The sequence below is a fragment of the Dipodomys ordii genome, unplaced genomic scaffold, assembly GCF_000151885.1.
Source record: "Dipodomys ordii isolate 6190 unplaced genomic scaffold, Dord_2.0 Scaffold51, whole genome shotgun sequence".
NCBI lineage: Eukaryota > Metazoa > Chordata > Mammalia > Rodentia > Heteromyidae > Dipodomys > Dipodomys ordii.
Window position 1 is genome coordinate 7,454,372 of NW_012267267.1, and position 17,585 is coordinate 7,471,956.

The 17,585-nt window shown below is 38.9% G+C and overlaps 1 protein-coding gene across 4 annotated transcripts in view; it reads right to left on the bottom strand.

Moving 5' to 3' along the window:
• The window catches only part of Gng12 (guanine nucleotide binding protein (G protein), gamma 12), a 128,731-nt gene that overhangs the window by 66,336 nt on the left and 44,810 nt on the right, over nt 1-17,585 (bottom strand). For all 4 annotated transcript variants that reach the window (XM_013020483.1, XM_013020484.1, XM_013020486.1 and 1 more), the window contains one exon: nt 5,857-5,909. The gene's annotated coding sequence lies outside the window, so the exon portion shown is untranslated. The remainder of the gene's footprint in view (nt 1-5,856; nt 5,910-17,585) is intronic.

Here is a 17,585-nt window from a genome sequence, read left to right on the forward strand (position 1 = left end):
TGCGCTGTCTCTTAACTTTTTCGCCCAAGCTGTGTGCTCTACCACTTTGAGCCCAGCTCCACTTTTGGTTTTTTGCTGGTTAACTGGAGATAGGAATCTCATAGGTTTTCCCTACCTGGGCTGGCTTCAAACCGCAGCACACAGATCTCCTGAGTAGCTAGTATTACAGGTGTGAACCACTGGTGCCTAGAAACCTTTTAAATTTGATAGATTCCAAATGAATAATTTCTAATTTCTCTTTCTTCCTTCTTCTGATAACAGAGCCCTTCCTGTTTCCATGGAGAATCCATTTCATGTAGTACTGGTTGGATTTGCTGTCTTTCAGGGACATGTTGACAACCCTGGTCACAAGATACTGCTGCCCACTGCCCACTTCTGGCCACAATGATTCAGGCAGGGAATTAAACTGGGCCAGTCAAGATGACTCTTTCCCATTATAGTTAGAACTGTAAGATCCAAGTGAGAACTGAGATCCAAGTGAAAATGATGGCCAAGGAGGGACAGTGTCCCTGAAAATGAAGCTGAGAGCTAAGAAGGCAGAGTACAGAGAGGGGCAGATGGGGAGAGAACATAAATAGTTGATGGGCAATTTTTAAGCTGTGTCTGAAGCCTGTGCAATTTGAACATACCAGTCATGTAAGCCAAGAAACTAGGTAAGATTTCTCTTGACTACAACAACAACAATAATAAACCCAATCAGAAGAAAAATAACTCCCCAAAGGAAAGTACTTTTTATGGACAGTCCTTGTGGAGTATTGGCCTCTTTTCTGATGATGATAATAATAATAATAATAATAACAATAGTGACCAAATTAATATTGTTTCTGTCTATGAAATACCCCACAGAAAGTCTGGGTTTAACATAACTCCCATATCAGCTTCTGTACCAGTGGTTCATCTTACCAGTACTGTCATTAAACAGACACTACTTGTTTTAATAAATTTTAAGGTTACAAATCTGAAGAAGAATGCATGAATTGCAATAGAAACATAATTCAGAGTTGGCTACTATTAATCAAGTATGTGGTTTAGAAGGAAGTTCCATGAGCTTCTCAAACTCGCTCCAAAGGAACTGAATAGTCCAGTACAGGAAGTGGTCCAGAGTTATGGACATCAGAACAGAAGGGCACATAGATGTAAGGAGAGTCATACAGGTCAAAGCAAAACTGTGAGTATCAAAAAGCCATTCTATAGACGGAGTCATAATTTAGAAGGACTGGTCATTGAAAGAAAGAAAATTCAGAGTAGTAGCAGCAAGTTGTTTTTTTATTCTTTTGGGAAAGGGATGGTAAGTAGATTGTAATTCAGGTGCCAAATCTCGTCTACAGACAAATGCCAAGGCTTGACATCAGGAAGCAATGTCAATCTGTGAAGTCCATCATGAGTCTAGAGGAAAGGGGGGCAATGAATAAAGGTACTTGTTATTCCAGTGGAAACTACTATTCTCAGCTCAAGCAAGGCCAACAAAGAAATGAATACCTGTCCTGAAAGGGTTTTTCTTGGATCACACTCAGGTGTTACATCATACTTAAATGGAGCCTGGTCCACTGTACTTACTGAAGGGATCCTGGGTGTTATTCTCCTCAGGAGCACCCTGGAGAACCAATCTTGACTTGCTCACATTGCTTCTTCTTAGTAACTATTAGGCTTTATTTTCTGGCCACTGTGAATTGTTATGAGTGTGTGTGTCTTTTCTGGGACTGCCTGCTCAGAAGCTCAAGGGCCAATGATCTGCTGGCAAATGTATAAGCTTCCACCATAAAATAGGGCCTAATCTTACCTCAGACTTCACCCTACTTTCCTTTTTCATGCATTTCCATTTTCTCGGCTTTTTCCCCCTTCTGAATCTCAATACATTATATGGATATTTAAAAGCCATCTTAAAAATTCTGAAAGAAGATAGGCACATAGACTAGACCACCTCAACCAAAGTAACAGAAAACAGACTAGCTATCATCAAGGAAACAAACAAAATAGGGGGAAATGTTAATGGCAATGTAAATACAGAGAGATACCTGTATACCTATGTATACAGCAGCACCACTACTACAACAGTCAGGATGTGGAACTTGTCTAGGTGTCTAAAAACTAATGGTTTGAGAAAATGTGGTATGTATTCAACAAACAGCCTCAAGAAGAACAAAATTCTGTCAGATGCAGGAAAATGTATGGAAGTGAAGATCATTGTGAAGAGAGACAAGTCAAGCTCAGAAAGACAAATATTGCATGTTTTCACTTATATGTGGAAACAATAATATGCCATGATTTTAAAAGGGACTTTTTTTAAAAAAAGAAATCAACAGGTAGAAGAGGAGAGGAAAGGACATGATAATGATGTGCATGAAAATACTATAGAAGTACATTATATGAAACAGCATAATAGAAACCACTAAAAAAGGGGAGGGAAGCCGGGTGCCAATGGCTCATGCTTATAATCCTAGCTACTCAGGAGGTTGAGATCTGAGGATCACGGTTCAAAGCCAGCTTGGGAAAGAAAAGTCCCATGAGACTCTTTATCTCTAATTAATCACTAGAAAACCAGAAGTGGCGTAGTGGCTCAAAAGGTAGAATGCTTACCTTGAGCTGAAGAGCTAATGGACAGCGCCCAGGCCCGGAGTTCCAGTCCCACAACCAACAAAAAAAGGGGGGGGGGAGGCAAGAAAAGAGGGGAATAGGGAAAGAATAATAAAGAGAGGATGAATGTGATCAAGAGTATGTTATATGCATGTATGAAATGGCACAATGAAACTCAATTGTAAAATTAATTTATACTAACAAAAATGATAGAACATACATCGAGCAGCCAGTGGAGCACATTTTACAAGTGCTGCCTACTCTGGGGCAGTGGTTATGGGGAAGCTCCAAGCGAGCAGGCTGAGGGAGGAGTGGTGGCTTTGGATAGGAAGAGTCCTGGGCCAACCTGCCAACTCAGCAAACACCTGAGTCGTCTTCTTGTCTTCCTTCTGTCTCGACTTACCTCCTGCACACTCCATCCTTCCTTGGGTGACTGAATGTCCTCAGGCCTATCCCTGGGCACGGAGCACCTACTTCTCTTTAGTATATAAGTTTGTTCTTGTTACTCAATTCTTCCACCAAATGAAAATATCTCCCACCTCTACAGGACTTTGTGTTTGACCTTGCCAATGGCTGATAGCTCACCTCCCTTCCTCTCTCAGGACAGGAACCTTTTAACAAGGTATTTTGAATGATAATAATAATTCATCATGTAAATGATGCACTAATGATAGAATATACTATAAAAATGGTATAGATGCAAGCAAATAGGTGGGAAAATCATTTTGTAATTCTGAAAAAGCTCCATGTACAGCAGCTAACATTATTCTAGCATACAGTTATCATTCAAAAACCAGTAGGGAATGGCACTGTCCAAAAGAGAAGTACATGCATTACCTGAATTGTGAAATGGTATCCCATCTGCACAACACCTTCATGATAACAATAAAATTATATTACCAAAAAAAACCCCAGTAGACACTACTTATTACCATTATCACGTCTATCTCTTCCCGGCTGCTGCCTAACTAACTATTCATTGCCTAGGGCTGTACCACCATCAGGCAGATAACTGTCCTGCAAAACATTGATTACTCACAGATGCACACTCAATGGATATGTTTAAATTACACTGTATCACTTTACACCGTAAAACTTTTTAACATACTACATCTTGTTATCTTCCTGGCAATTTTCAAACCAAAAATTATTTCTACGTTCCAAATAGGGAAAGATTGCATTGATAAGGTCCCAGAGCTGAGGTCTAACTTAAATCTTATTAAATTTTTTTTGTTCTTTCTGTAACAAAAACAAGTGATTGCCAGCTGCATAACTACCACATCAGAATCATGGGGGGTGCTTTAAGATCCCTGGGTCAACCTCAAATCTAAGGAACGTGCAAGGCCGGGTAGAAGGGACTATGTGAGTCTGTATTATGGCAATGGATGCAGTGTCCAGGCTGCTTCTTGCTTGACTAAGTTCCCACTGCACTCTCAGCCCATGCTGCAGGCCACTAAGAAGCCATATGGAACCTTCTGCTCTCAAAGAGCTAACAAAGCAACCAAGGAAGAAAAAGCAGCCATGTGAAAAGAGTCAAGAGGGCACTAGTTGGCTTGAAAGGAGTTCAGAGTCAGTGAGACTACAGACAGCAGGAGTGAGGTCATGATACAGAGAAGGGAAGATTCCATTAGGCCTTGTAAAAATGGGGAAGATTTCCATGTAGAAGAGGTATGCAGAATGAGACGCTTTGAAGATAAATGGTAAAAAGTGAAGTCTGGCAAGAATAAAGGGAATAGTGGGAGGTGAGCGAGAAAGCACAGGGCCAGATAGTGAAAGTAGAAAAGTACGAGAGAAGCCTAGGCTGGTGTGACAGCTAGTGTGGAGGGGGCAGGGATGGCTTCTGGTCAGAGAGGAGCATCCTGTAAGGTGAACTGAAGGGTGACTAGTGTGAGCTAGTGTGGCAGTACAGGGTTGCAGGGTTGAAAGGTGGAAAACCTGGTACCAGCAAGGACACTGAGGAGCCCACTGAACAAACTGACATTTCAGATACCAAGAAGTGAGTCTATGATTCTACAGTGTTACTCATCAAGATGGAGTCAAACTAGGCAATGAGATGAGAGCATGACCTGAGTCTTCTTGATATGCATGTGGTTCATATTCTACCCAGCTGTGATCCATAAACACTACAAAAGATGGCCAGGTGGTTATACTTCTCCTCCCTGTAACCATGCTCCTTGCAATGAGACTGTGATGAGATCCTCGCACCAAGAACGCTTACCTATACCTCCTGAATCTAGGTTACCCATACAACCTGCCTTAGCCTACAGAGTGCAGTGGGAACACTTGGCCTCAAGACTATTCTGTCTCTCTTGACACCATGCCCAATCACCAAGTGAACAGAGTACTTCATTGAAGAACAATGAAGAACATGGCTTACCACTTCAGCCAAAAAAAAAAAAAAAAGCCTGTCCTGATTTGGACCTGATACATGAATAATCTCAGTTGAAACTAGAAGAATTACAGAATTGGCCCAGAAAATTAAGCAATTGCTGTTTTGAGTGAGTGACTTTTGGGAGTAAAGTTTGTTATACAGCAAAAGCTAACTGCTACACTCTGACAATAACAGAACAGCTACAATATCAGTGATTCTACATGAAGCCTGAAAAGCATTTCCACTTAAAAAGTGCACTTTTTTTTCTTGGTTCTAAAGGATATTTTCTACTAACAGAAAACTGTTGTAACTAGTTAACAGTCATGTTTGGCTAAGTTGAGAAATGAGATAAAAAAAATAGATCAGTAAGCAAAGGAAGAATTGATACTGTCGAATAAAAAGAAATGTACTCAATACCTGACTTATGTAACTGTAACCCCTCTGCATATCACCTCTGTAATAACAACTAAAATAGAGATCAGTAATAAGGAGTGTAGCTCTGATATGTTGTAGCTGTGTGTCAATTTTCATTACAACACACTGCAAGGGACTGTGAATTCCTTGGCTGAAGTAACAGTTTGTTATTTTGGATACTATTTGAAACAAGCAGACCATCAACAGGAGCCTGGAAATAGTTTCATTACAAAGCGAAGTTTTTATTTGAATAATATTTGGTATGCAGTGGCTTAGCTCTCCCTTACCCATGTTCTCAGCAAAAGAATATGAGTTGCTCTTTATTTTTTGTTTTTGGAAGGCATGGGAACATCATAAATCATTCTGGAAAGGAAAAAAGTACAAATATATAGACATCTAGTCATAGTACCGGAAAGGATACATCTAACTTAGAAGTGTGAATATCATTTCAAAAATAATGTCAGAGTCACTTTGTTTTATAAAGAAAGAGAACTTACCAGTAAAATTTAGTGTGGTCCAACGTTTTCAGGTTTTAAGTAGGAGAGTGAATCTGAAACAGAATTAAACAAACATTCTGTAAGTAAATCACATTCGGATAGTGTGTTTTGGTCCCAAGTGACTGCCATAAAGTTGAGTATTTATTCTTTTAGTTAAAGATTAACAAAGCTTTTTCTGGCTCCTAATGGAGGAGAAAGTGTATTTTTTTTCTACATGTTTCAACTTCTTGAATAGAGAGTGTTTTCTCATCTACTTCAGGGAGTGCTGAAAGTCTGAGGCTAGTATAACTATAAATGGTAGTGTTTTCATCCAAACCCCTCTAAGTCAGCACAAGCCTCCTTAGCTGGTGCTTTTCCTTTGGTCTCACAGCCCCCTCTGCTAGGACCCAGTCAAGGCTCCATCTATGGACTCTCGTAAAAACTGCTGGTCAGCCTAACCTGAAGGACAACAGGAGGGCATGCCAGACTTTCCAACAGTGGACAGCAGTAAAGTTACAACAAGGTTTTGTCTTATCAATAATGGTGAGCTTCAGGGTGTGTTATTCAAGAGAAACAGAATGCAAGCCATGTGTCTAACATTACATGTGTTATTTACCACATTAAAAAAGGAAACCTGTTAATTTTAATAATAGTTTAAACTTAACCTTTTATCCAGAATACTATCATTTCATGTAAAATTAAGACATTTCACATTTTTAACCTAATTTTATTGTGTATATTTGAGGCTTACAACATGACATTATGAAATATACATAAATATTATAAAATAGCTACTAAGCTGATTAACATATGTATCATTCCAGTAGCTCTTTGTGACAACAGTAACTAAAATGTACCAACTTAAAAGTCCCCAATATATGTTGGATGTATGGCTCAGGTTGAAGGGCACCAGCCAATGAGTGAAAGTGTCAGATACTGAGGTCAAGTACCAGTCTCAGAACAACAACAACCAAAGTCCCTAATATGATAGTTTTATTCACTTTGATCCTCATGCAATAAAGCAGATCTATAGGTTGGTTCATCCTATGATACAAACGCTACTTTGTATCCTTTGACCTGCATCTCTCCTTTTCCTCCTCTCTTTTTCATAGGACATCTTCACAATGCAGTTGTATCTCTCAACCCAGGATAGCCACAGCACAAGTAGTCAATAGCACACAGGGCTGGTTTCTACATGCAGGACAGCACAGGTCTGGGGAATACATTTGTGGCGATCAGGTGCTGGCCAATCAAGTCAAAAGTATATATAAATTTTATTCATCCATTTTCTTTTTCCCAGTGATCCATCATAACCTCCTTTAATAATGTCATTTCAATGGAAATCATAAAGTAGAGAGAGCAAATATACAGCATTTCCTATGTGCCTGTTCTTCCTGTTATTTCAACTAACCCTCACAAAAATAACTTGAAGTGGTAAGTCTATCATCATTCTCATTTTGTAATGAGGAAATCAAGGGAGGCCAAGTCACTTACCCAGGGTTATAAGATGGTGACATTCTGCCTGTATTCCATGCTCTTAGCCAATATACTGTCAATTAAATTTGAACAGCTCAAAATAGGGTAATTACTTTTAGTTTTAATTATAATCATCAAATGATCCAAGTTTGCTCTCATAACATGTTTAGATACTAGCAGTGATGGCAAATTGGGAAGGTTACTGATGTGCTAGAAAATTAAATTAAAAAACAATTTGGGATGGAACAGGAAAACCAGTATAGTAGGCCTGGGTTCTAAGGAACTGCAATGAGCCTGTAGGGCCTGTGTGAATGGCCCAGGTGGAAGGGACAGGTGCTGTATGTGAGAATTATGAAAAACTTTGTCTTTGTGATTTTTCTCAGGGAAGGGTCCACCTATGATTATAGTAAGACATGCTGGTACTGTCTTTGCAGAGGTGAGGAGTTAAGACTGGAAGAATTAAGTCAAAAGCATGGGAGAAAACACATCCTATCCACTTCATTATTCTGTATTTAGTGAGCCATTAATCTATACTCAATTCATGCACAATCTTCCTACCCGTATCAGATAGGAAGGAGGGTGGTAAGTCGGTCAGTAATACCATTTAGAACCCATGGGGGGAGGCCACTGCAAGGCACTGTAGCCTTGTCTTACATGGGAACTTGAACCTGCTGAACCTCTTCAGCTCAAGGCTAGTGCTCTACAACTTGAGCCACAGCGCCACTTCCGGCTTTTTTTCTTTTTTGCTTATGTGGTGCTGGGGAATCGAACCCACAGCCTCAGGCATGCAAAGCAAGTGTTCTACCACTGAGCCGCCTTCCCAGCCCCGTCCTCTAGGTTTTATGATCTAGTCCAAGCACCTCAGCCTTGTCTGAAAAAGCTCACATGACCTGTCTGTCCCTATTCCTAGCACTTCCAATGGGCTCTTTGTCCTTCAGCCACAACTCTTAAGTACCAGTAGTAAGTAGTATTATTCAATTCAGTTAACAGTTATGTGGCACTCTTTCTGATAATAACAATAAAAGCTGGTCTTTACGGAGCTATAGCCAAGTGCTTCACAAGCTCCTCTAACCCTTTTAGTAATCCTCTGAGGTAGATTATATTGCCCTATTTAGCAGGTAAGTAAACTAAGGCATAGAAGTTAAGTCAGTAGTCTAGCATCACAGGCCTGTCAGTGGCAGTACCAGGCTGTGACAATCTAGTTCCAGACCTGACATTCTTTTTTTTTTTTTTTTGTCGGTTGTGAGGATTGAACTCTGGGCTTGGGCGCTGTCCCTCCTCAGCGCGTCAGCTGAAGGCAAGCACTCTACTGCTTGAGCCACAGCGCCACTTAACAGTTCTCCCATTCCTGCCAACTAGGCACCATTATTCTCTACGCTCATTGTCCCTTTAACTCTGCCACTGCAAGTAACTCAAAGTTCTCATTTATTGGTCCTTGAAAATTGAGAATCATCCTGTAATTCATTTTTGTCTCTCCAAGACTTTAGTAAGGTGTTTGGTGTGTGTTTGTGTGTACACACACTCATATACAGAAACCTATCATATCATATATATGATATATGATATGATATAATATATAACATAATACATAATATGTATGATAATGAGTAGCTATATATTACATATATTATATATTACCTATCATATAATTTATTATATATGATATAATATATAACATAATACACAATATGTATTATCATGAGTAACTATATATTACATATATAATATATATTATATATCATGTATTACATAATATATATTATAATATCATACATATTATAAATATATAAAAAGCCCAAAACTAGTAACAACAGGGTAGTCTCCAGATATAACAAAACAAATTTTAACTTCATCTTTTATATCTATCCAGTACCGAGGAAACAATTATTTCCTATACTTGCTCAATATTAGAGGGAACAAAACAGCGCAGGACAGACCATATTTCCAAGTTCATCAGCTTCATCTTCTCTGTATATAGATCTTAAGTAAAAGTACTTGGTGGACTTGACTGGTAGTGTATGCTACAAAAGACACATTACAATTTGGCCTCTTGGATGGATAATCTTTGCCCTGAATTCTATGTTTCTTTCTGTTACTACCTAAACTCCTCCTGGATGACTGTGAAAAGTAATCTTGCAGGATTACTTAACAGTAGACAAAAGTTTCAAGATCTGGAACACGCGAAGACCTCTGCAGACAGAACACACTCTTTTTAGCTCACATCAGAGATTCCATTAAGGCTCTGGCCCACCCTACCACTCACAGATTTAAAAATTAACCCTAACACCCACCTTGCCCTCTGCATCTGAGTGCAAAGACTTCCCATGAACAGGGATAGCAACATCATCTATCACTAATAAATTATAAATGTAGTTTGATTTGCTATCTCATCTCCCCCTACAATAATAACAATATTAATTTAGCTATTGCTGAGAGGTTTACAGGGCATAGATTGTGTTCTAAGCATGATGGTAGTTGCTGAAGATAACAGCAGTGAGTAAGGAAATAATTTCTAATGAGGTTCTTATTTGTAATGGGAGACAGAAAATGAATACGTATAGAAAGAAGTAAAAAGATAATTTCCAGAAGTGTTTAAGTTCTAAAACTTTTTTTTTTCATATCAAGGAGCAATGTGACCTAATGAAGAGTTTGGCTACACCTGCTTAGCAGTGCTGTGAAGGTGTCTGAAGAGGCATCAGGGGCTAAGGGTGGCCAATTCTGAGCCTCTTGACTGTTGGGGTGAGATGTATGGGTACTTTTCTATGATGGTAGCAGCAGAGATGGAGAGAAGTGGATGGATTTCTGGGGCAATTAGGATTTGCTGATGAGGTAGATGTGGGACATGAAACTGAGATTTTTTTTCTCACTCAAGCAACTGGGTCAACAATGACTTCATTTACTCAGGGAGAGAAACAGGTTGAGCAAGAAAGAAAATCAAGAATTCTGACTTGACCTGGTTAACTTTGAAACATTCACAGACAGAAGGCAGTATGAAGTCTAGAACTAAGCCAGGCATGGTGGTGTACACCTAAACTTCCAGTACTCTGGAGGCTAAGGAGGGAGGAACATGATTTCAAGGGCAGCCTGGGCTACATAGTGAGTTCTAGGCCAGCCTGCACTATAGAGTGAGACCTTGTTTCAAACTACCAAAACCACAAACAAAAAACGAAACAAACAAACAAAGAGAAACCCAATACTGTGCTCCCTAAAATAGTTACCATCAGTACATATGGGTATTTGAACTTACATATAATTAAATATTATCCCATTTGCAATTGCTCTGTATGGACTAGCATAGGTATAAAACATTTCCATCATTGTGAAAAGTTCCTTTGAACGGAATTTGTCTAGAATGCACACAATAACCTCTTGGATTCTTTCCATTACTATAACGTTTATTGCAATTATAAAATAGAAAGTTATAGTCCTAGAAGACTATTAGCTTTGCACTGGCAGTTGGATTCTGATTAGTCTCAATGTATTTGTTTCAACTCTCATTTTAATTTTCTAGGGGGAGGGGAAACACCTGAAGTCTGACTCTCAGCTCTGTCCTTATTACCAGTGACTTTTGGGAAGCCACACTTACTTTGTGTGTGCCTCCAGTATCCCACCTACAAAGTCAAAAGTTAACTGGAATACACTGTGCTAAGAATAATGTTGGAGAACATTTCCAGTTCTGGAGAGATGGCCACTGATCTCTATTCAAGTATACTTGATTTCACTTGTAAATTTGTATACAGTATTATTTCAAGTGGCAAAACAGATGTAAAAAGGTTTGTGACACACACAAAGGACCCTATTATTACGATAAATGGTACATGCTCCACCAAGATGGGGCAATGTGCCAGGCACCAATGGCTCATGCCTGTAATCCTAGCTTCTCAAGAGGCTGAGATATGAGGAATGTAAGTTGAAGCCAGCCCGGGCAGGAAAGTCCGTGAGACTCTTATCTCCAATTAACCACTCAGAAAAGGCTGGAAGTGGCAGTGCGCCATGACTCAAGTGATAGAGTGCTAGCCTTGAGCAAAAGAAGCTCAGGGATAGTGCTCAGGAGGCCCTGAGTTCAAGTCCCAGAACTAGCAAAAAAAAAAAAAAAAAGATGGATAAAGTCTAAGAAAAATTTTGTCTATTATTGTCTATTATTATATCTGGAGAAATTTTGCTGTTATTGCATGCTGGCAATAAAGCAATGCTGTATATGCCAAAGAATCACAAATTAAGTCTTGGGCTCCAGTGGTAAAAGCAGGAAATGAAATGTCAATATTCTGCCCATTGTAAAAGGACTCCTGGTTTAGCAAATGACACACTGAGAGGTGAATTGGCCTACTTTATCCAGATGGCACCACCCCATCATCTCTACCTCAAGACTGGGTCCTGGCTGGAAGAGCTGGTCTAGGCTCTTCATTCTTAATCAGCAGACTAGAATTTTGCTTTAATTGTGGAGCTGGTGGTACATGTTCTCAACTAATGCATGGCTAAGTTGAAGGTAAAAGTATTATGATAAAGCCAAAGTCAATATGATATTTAAAAAGTATACATGCAATCCTATTTTGTTATACTTTAAGAAGACACTTGAAAACATGAGTGAAAAATAAAATCTTGCCAGGTGCTGACAGTTCATACCTGAAGTCCTAGCTACTCAGGAGGCTGAGATCTGAGGATCATGGCTCAAAGTCAGCCTGGGCAGTAAAGTCCATGAACCTCTTATCTCCAATTAACTACCAGAAAACTGGAAATGGAGCTCTAGCTCAAAGTGGTAGAGCACTAGCCTTGAGCAGAAAGGCTCAGGAACAGTGCCCAGGCCCTTAGTTCAAGCCTCACAACTGATAGAAAAGAATAAATAAAGCAAAATAGAATCTTGTACAGAGTATATTTTCCCCATTTTTCTATGGAAAGGGCAATGGCAATTTTAGAAGGATGGCAAGCTTCTCTGAAATCTACCCCATATTCCCACCATCCTGGTGCTATCTATTTTTGACTTCTACTTTTGATAGACATGTATTTTTGTATGGTGCTGTCTGCAGTTTATATGTCATTGGTCATAAATTAAGTAGAGGCTTGAGAGTTTGGCAGATCTAGGGAAATACTGGATCCTCAACTAAAAAGCTTCAAGTCTTTAAACAATTTATCTCTAACCCTCAATTTCCCACAGTGTTAAATGAAAATAAATTTTGCATAAATAGCTATTGGAAAATATTAGCATGCTGTGAATACATTTTTAAAAAGCCTTCATAAATGATGGCTATTATTTTCTTCATTTCACCTTAAATCTTAATTATTCTGTGTATATTTCTACATATATGCACAGTATTTTTCCTATTAAAAAGCCATAAATTACTGAATCGGTACTCCAAGGTTAGGTATTTAGGTTAATGTTAATTTTTATTATTATAAATATAATTTCATTGGACATCTTTTGATTTAGATTTTTAAATTCTTTAATCTTATTTTTCTAGCTTCCTTAAATTTTACAGAGAGATTGTTAGGTGTTTTTCCTTCCTTGAAGGAGTTTTTACTAAAATAGAATAATACCAACAAAATAATGAATAGATCCTAAAATCCTAATATTTATTTTTGTTTTTGCTGTTGTTGTTGATCATAAGGCTTTAACTCAGGGCCTGGTAGCTATTTCTGAGTTTGTTTTTTGTTTTTGCTTAAGGCTAGTACTCTACCACTTTGGACCACAGCTGCACTTCTGGTTTTCAGATGGTTAACTGGAAATCTTACGGACTTTCCTCCCCAAGGCAGTTTTAAACCACAATCCTCAGATCTCAGCTTCCTGAGTAGCTAGGATTACAGGCATGAACTCTATGTTTTATGTATAAAATGATATTATTAGTTTGCACTTCTATAAGAATGAACCTTTTCATGTTTATTAATAGTTTGTGTTCTTGAAAAATGTTCTTTGTTTATTCATGGGTTAGAATATTATGAGTATCAACAGTTACAATATATATATATTTGCTACAAATATATCCTAAAACGTGCAATTTTAAGTTAACCATCTTTTCACTTACATGGTGTTGAGCAAATAATATGCAACAACATATTTAAACCTCATGGGCTATGGAATTACTTCTTGGCAAATGGTTTTGTTATTTTAAATTGTTTTTCAAAGCCCATTTACATCTACTTTGACCTTGTCAGCAAGGCCGAGGGAGCTGGGAATATAACAACCTTACTGTACAGCAGGGAAATTGGGCTGTAGACCAGCCAGGTAACTGTGGCAGAATCTATGAATTCTGGAGTTCTCAAGGCTAGATTCTGTGACTCTCTTTCTGTGACCCATAGGACTCTAATGAAAGGATGCTTGTTAGGTAAATGAAGAGATGGGTTTTTGTTCAATGTAGCTCATTGTTCCAAGCACCAGTTCTACAGTAGAAGGCCTTTACAGAAGCCTTTACATGACCAACCTGAACTGCTGCACTGGAATCTCAAGAAATGTCAGCGAAGTTAGTGAATCTACCAAAATGGTGGCTAACCTGACCATTGTAGGCAGATAATATAATCTGAATAACATACCTAAATTATGTTTTACATTATCATGATATAACCTGACATTAATACCAAGTCTTCTCCCAAGGATTCCCTTGTTCTTTGGCTCAAGTGAGACTACTCTGCTCCCTGCATGTCTACAACTTTTCCACTTTTCCACCCTCTACTATAGGTTTTTAGACTATGTTGAACTTCTGCATGGTAAAGATCCCAAGTCCATTCTCATTTTTAGTTATATTTACCAAATTGCTTGGGCAAGAGGAGCACAAATTCAGCGTTTTACAGAGATGAAAGAATTTTATATAATTAGAGGAGATAGGTTAAAATAAAAGCATTAAAGTACAGATTACATCAACTGTGTGCTCTTTGCTACATCACTGTATTTTGGCAAGCATACCATCATGAAACAGTTCCAATGTGTCCTTAGGCCAGAACCAGTATTAAACAGAATGCTGCAACTGTCTTCCACCTTGAACAAATCTGCATGATTCTATAGGTTAAATATGCTATGCTTTTATTTACAAATTCTACTACAACTCATTTCTCAGAAAACAGTATATGTACATACACACACATCCAACAAGTACTAAAGTCCTGGTCAGCATTTGGAAAAGACTCATAAAAAATACAGAACATCTGTTTCCTAATACAGGAAAAATCACAGGAAGTGGTTAATGTTAAATAGCAAGAAAGAAAAATAATCTGGTTTGAATTATTAAACAAAAACACCTAAATTCACAATGTAACATAGCATAGCCTGTGAGTCGCCAGATCTTCAGAGGTAAGAGGAAGATTTCACATTGTACTGGAATACTTTGTCACAGGAGAAATATTTTGAGTTCATGTTAAAAAAATAAACATAGCACTGATGACTCCATGCTACACAATATACTCCTCCACCTCCCCACTGATATTTATGTAACCCTGGCAGGTTGGGTCGGCGATTTTGTGTTTATTTTATAAAGTTACCAGTGCCTTACAGAACAAATGAAGAAGTGACTGAACTGGAAGGCAGTTTCTGAATGGAGAGGACTGGCTCTTCCATGAATCTAGTGTGGTTCTGTCTCCCCAGAAGACTGGAGGGACAGCTACTGACAGCCACTCAGTGAAGCCACATAGCAAGTCCAAAACAAACCACAGAGGAAGGGGAGGGGCAGGTTACAGCTTGTTCCCCGAGGTCTTTTTAAACTGCTCTAGTAGCTACTCTGTACAAGGCAAAGCGGAAGATATTTGGGGTACAACACAGAACAAAATATGTTGCCCTTCGAGGAGACTAAATAGTAAGTCCTACAGCTACTACTACAACTACTACTACAGCTCTGGTGGCATATAATTGTAGTAAGTACAAGGAGGTCTGACGGTGCAGAGGAGAGTGCCTAAACCAGCACAAGATGATCATGAAAGGCTTCCAGGAGGGAACAATATTCAAGATAACCTGAAGAATGACTAGGGTTCACAAGAGGAAAAGATTCCCTATATGTCACACAGGCTACAAAGGGCTTAGAGTATTGGGGCCAGAGAGCCAAATGAGAGAGACACCCTAAGAAGCAACTGTCAAGCAAAACCCAACAACGGCCAATGCAGAGAGAACTGTGGTCCATAGAAATGATGTGGAATCTCCAGCATCCTGACACCGATAAAGCAAGCACTGGTAGAGAAACAGCCATCTGGGGACATGAATACTGACTACTCTTGGGAGTCACAATCTCTTTAGAGATAATGCTGGTTCCAATTCCAAGGAAAAATCAATAACTAGCTTCTCAACCTGACAAGACAGGTACAGTGAGCAGGCCTCATGACAGCCCCATTTACAGGTAAGCTGCTGGTTTTAGCAGACAGTTTCTAGTAATATTCCTTTCTAATAATTGATCTTGCTTCTGAACTGGGAAAACAACTCTCACTTGCCCAGGATTTCTCTAGGTTTTGTGGTTTGTTTTGGTTTTTGTAGTTCTTGTTTTTTGTGCCTGTCCTGGGGCTTGAACTCAGGGCCTAGGTGCTATCCCTGAGCATTTTTATTCAATGACCACACTCTACTACTTCAGCCACAACTCCATTTCTAGCTTCTTGGTGCTTAATTAGAGATAAGAGTCTCACAGACTTTCCTGCCTTGGCTGGCTTCAAACCTCGATCCTTAGACTTCATCCTGAGTAGCTAGGATTACAGGCATGAACCATTGGTGCCAAGAAACTTACTTAATTTTAAACTAGACATTCCATGTTCCAGGCCTCTCCCCCTACCTCCAGTATCACAAAAGCCAAGATAGCTGTTTATCAGATTCCAAATCTGTGAGGCATATGATGTGGGCATTAGGAAGGGTGGCCTAAGTGTCTGTGATAGGAATTGGTGCATGTGATCTATCATACACTAGCCTGGACAGCTTGGGACTGCTCTGAAACTCAGTATCATTTGTAGTAATTCACAGTAAAAAATACTTGCAAAGCGAAAGACCAGGTAGGGCCTAATGATTAATCATGTTAAAGTGAAAGAATGATATCCTTAATACCATTAGTTAATAGTAATTAGCCAGAATATTCTGAATTCAATGCTGTTTCCATCATTGAGAATTACTGAAATGTCTCTCAATATAGCTTTTGATATTGAAAATCTTTTAAAAATAGTGTGCTACATGTAGTATATGAAAGGTATTACTACTAGGAATCTCACAATGTCTTACTGCAACAGCTTATCATCTTACTGTTCAACAGAGTTGCAAAAGCTTCAGCAGCAACAATAACACATTATAGCCTCCAAGAAAAACATCTGTGGCAATATATTTGACCAACAGAAGGTGGTTGGTCAATATATGTACAATTGGGCCCAGGACCGTGCATGCAATGCAGCTATGTTTGAGCCTTGGCTAAAGCAGTCTCTGAGCTGCTACACCCAGCTCTCACGTGGTAAGAGGAAGCGAGGGCTGTTCAAGCCCACATATTCTTTCCCTTACCGCAGAGTAATGAGTAAAACAAGTGACATAGCCTTCAGACAGAAGATACAGATAAACACCAAGGGTCTATCAGTAAATCCTGACTTGAAAACCATTCTACCAGGAAGCCCAGCAAACATCATCTAGGCCCAATGTGCTCTGAGGAAACTGTATCATAGGAATGGATGAAGATGTGAGCCTTACCATTTTTCTCTGACAAGAAGCAATGATGTGACACATTTTTTTATTAGTTTGCAATGAAAAAGTATTTTCAAAATCCAATTGTGCTTGAATAGAGTTATTGTAAAAAAAAAGCTGAATTTTATTTTTAGTAAGTTTTTTATTGTGAAAATACCATACAGAGGGGTTACAATTACATGAGCAAGGTAATGAGTACATTTCTTAGCAAGCATTGTTGTCTCCTCCTTTATTTTTCCCCTACCACCCCTGCCCTCCCATCTCCACAACTACACTCCTCCCCCCCTCAAAGTTGTAAAGTTCAGTTTTTCACATAGCATCTTATACATCTCATTGTTGCAATGGGTCCACCTGTATCCCTATTTAAACAATTTGTATTTTCCCCTTCCCCTCCCCAAATTATACCGACATTAAATACAGTGAAAACAGGAGTTATACCATGGGGGAGGGACATACAAAGCAACAAAAAAAAATCACATGGTACCTTATAAATACATTAGAAACAATAGCAAGAAAGAAAAAACCATTTGTGTCCTTATCTTGGGGGTCACTTTGCCTAACATTATTTTATCTGACCTTTTCTGCTTGACTCAGACATATACTAGTTATTGCAAATAAGGGAAACCATGGGACCTATGTTTCTTTGGGCCTGGCTTAC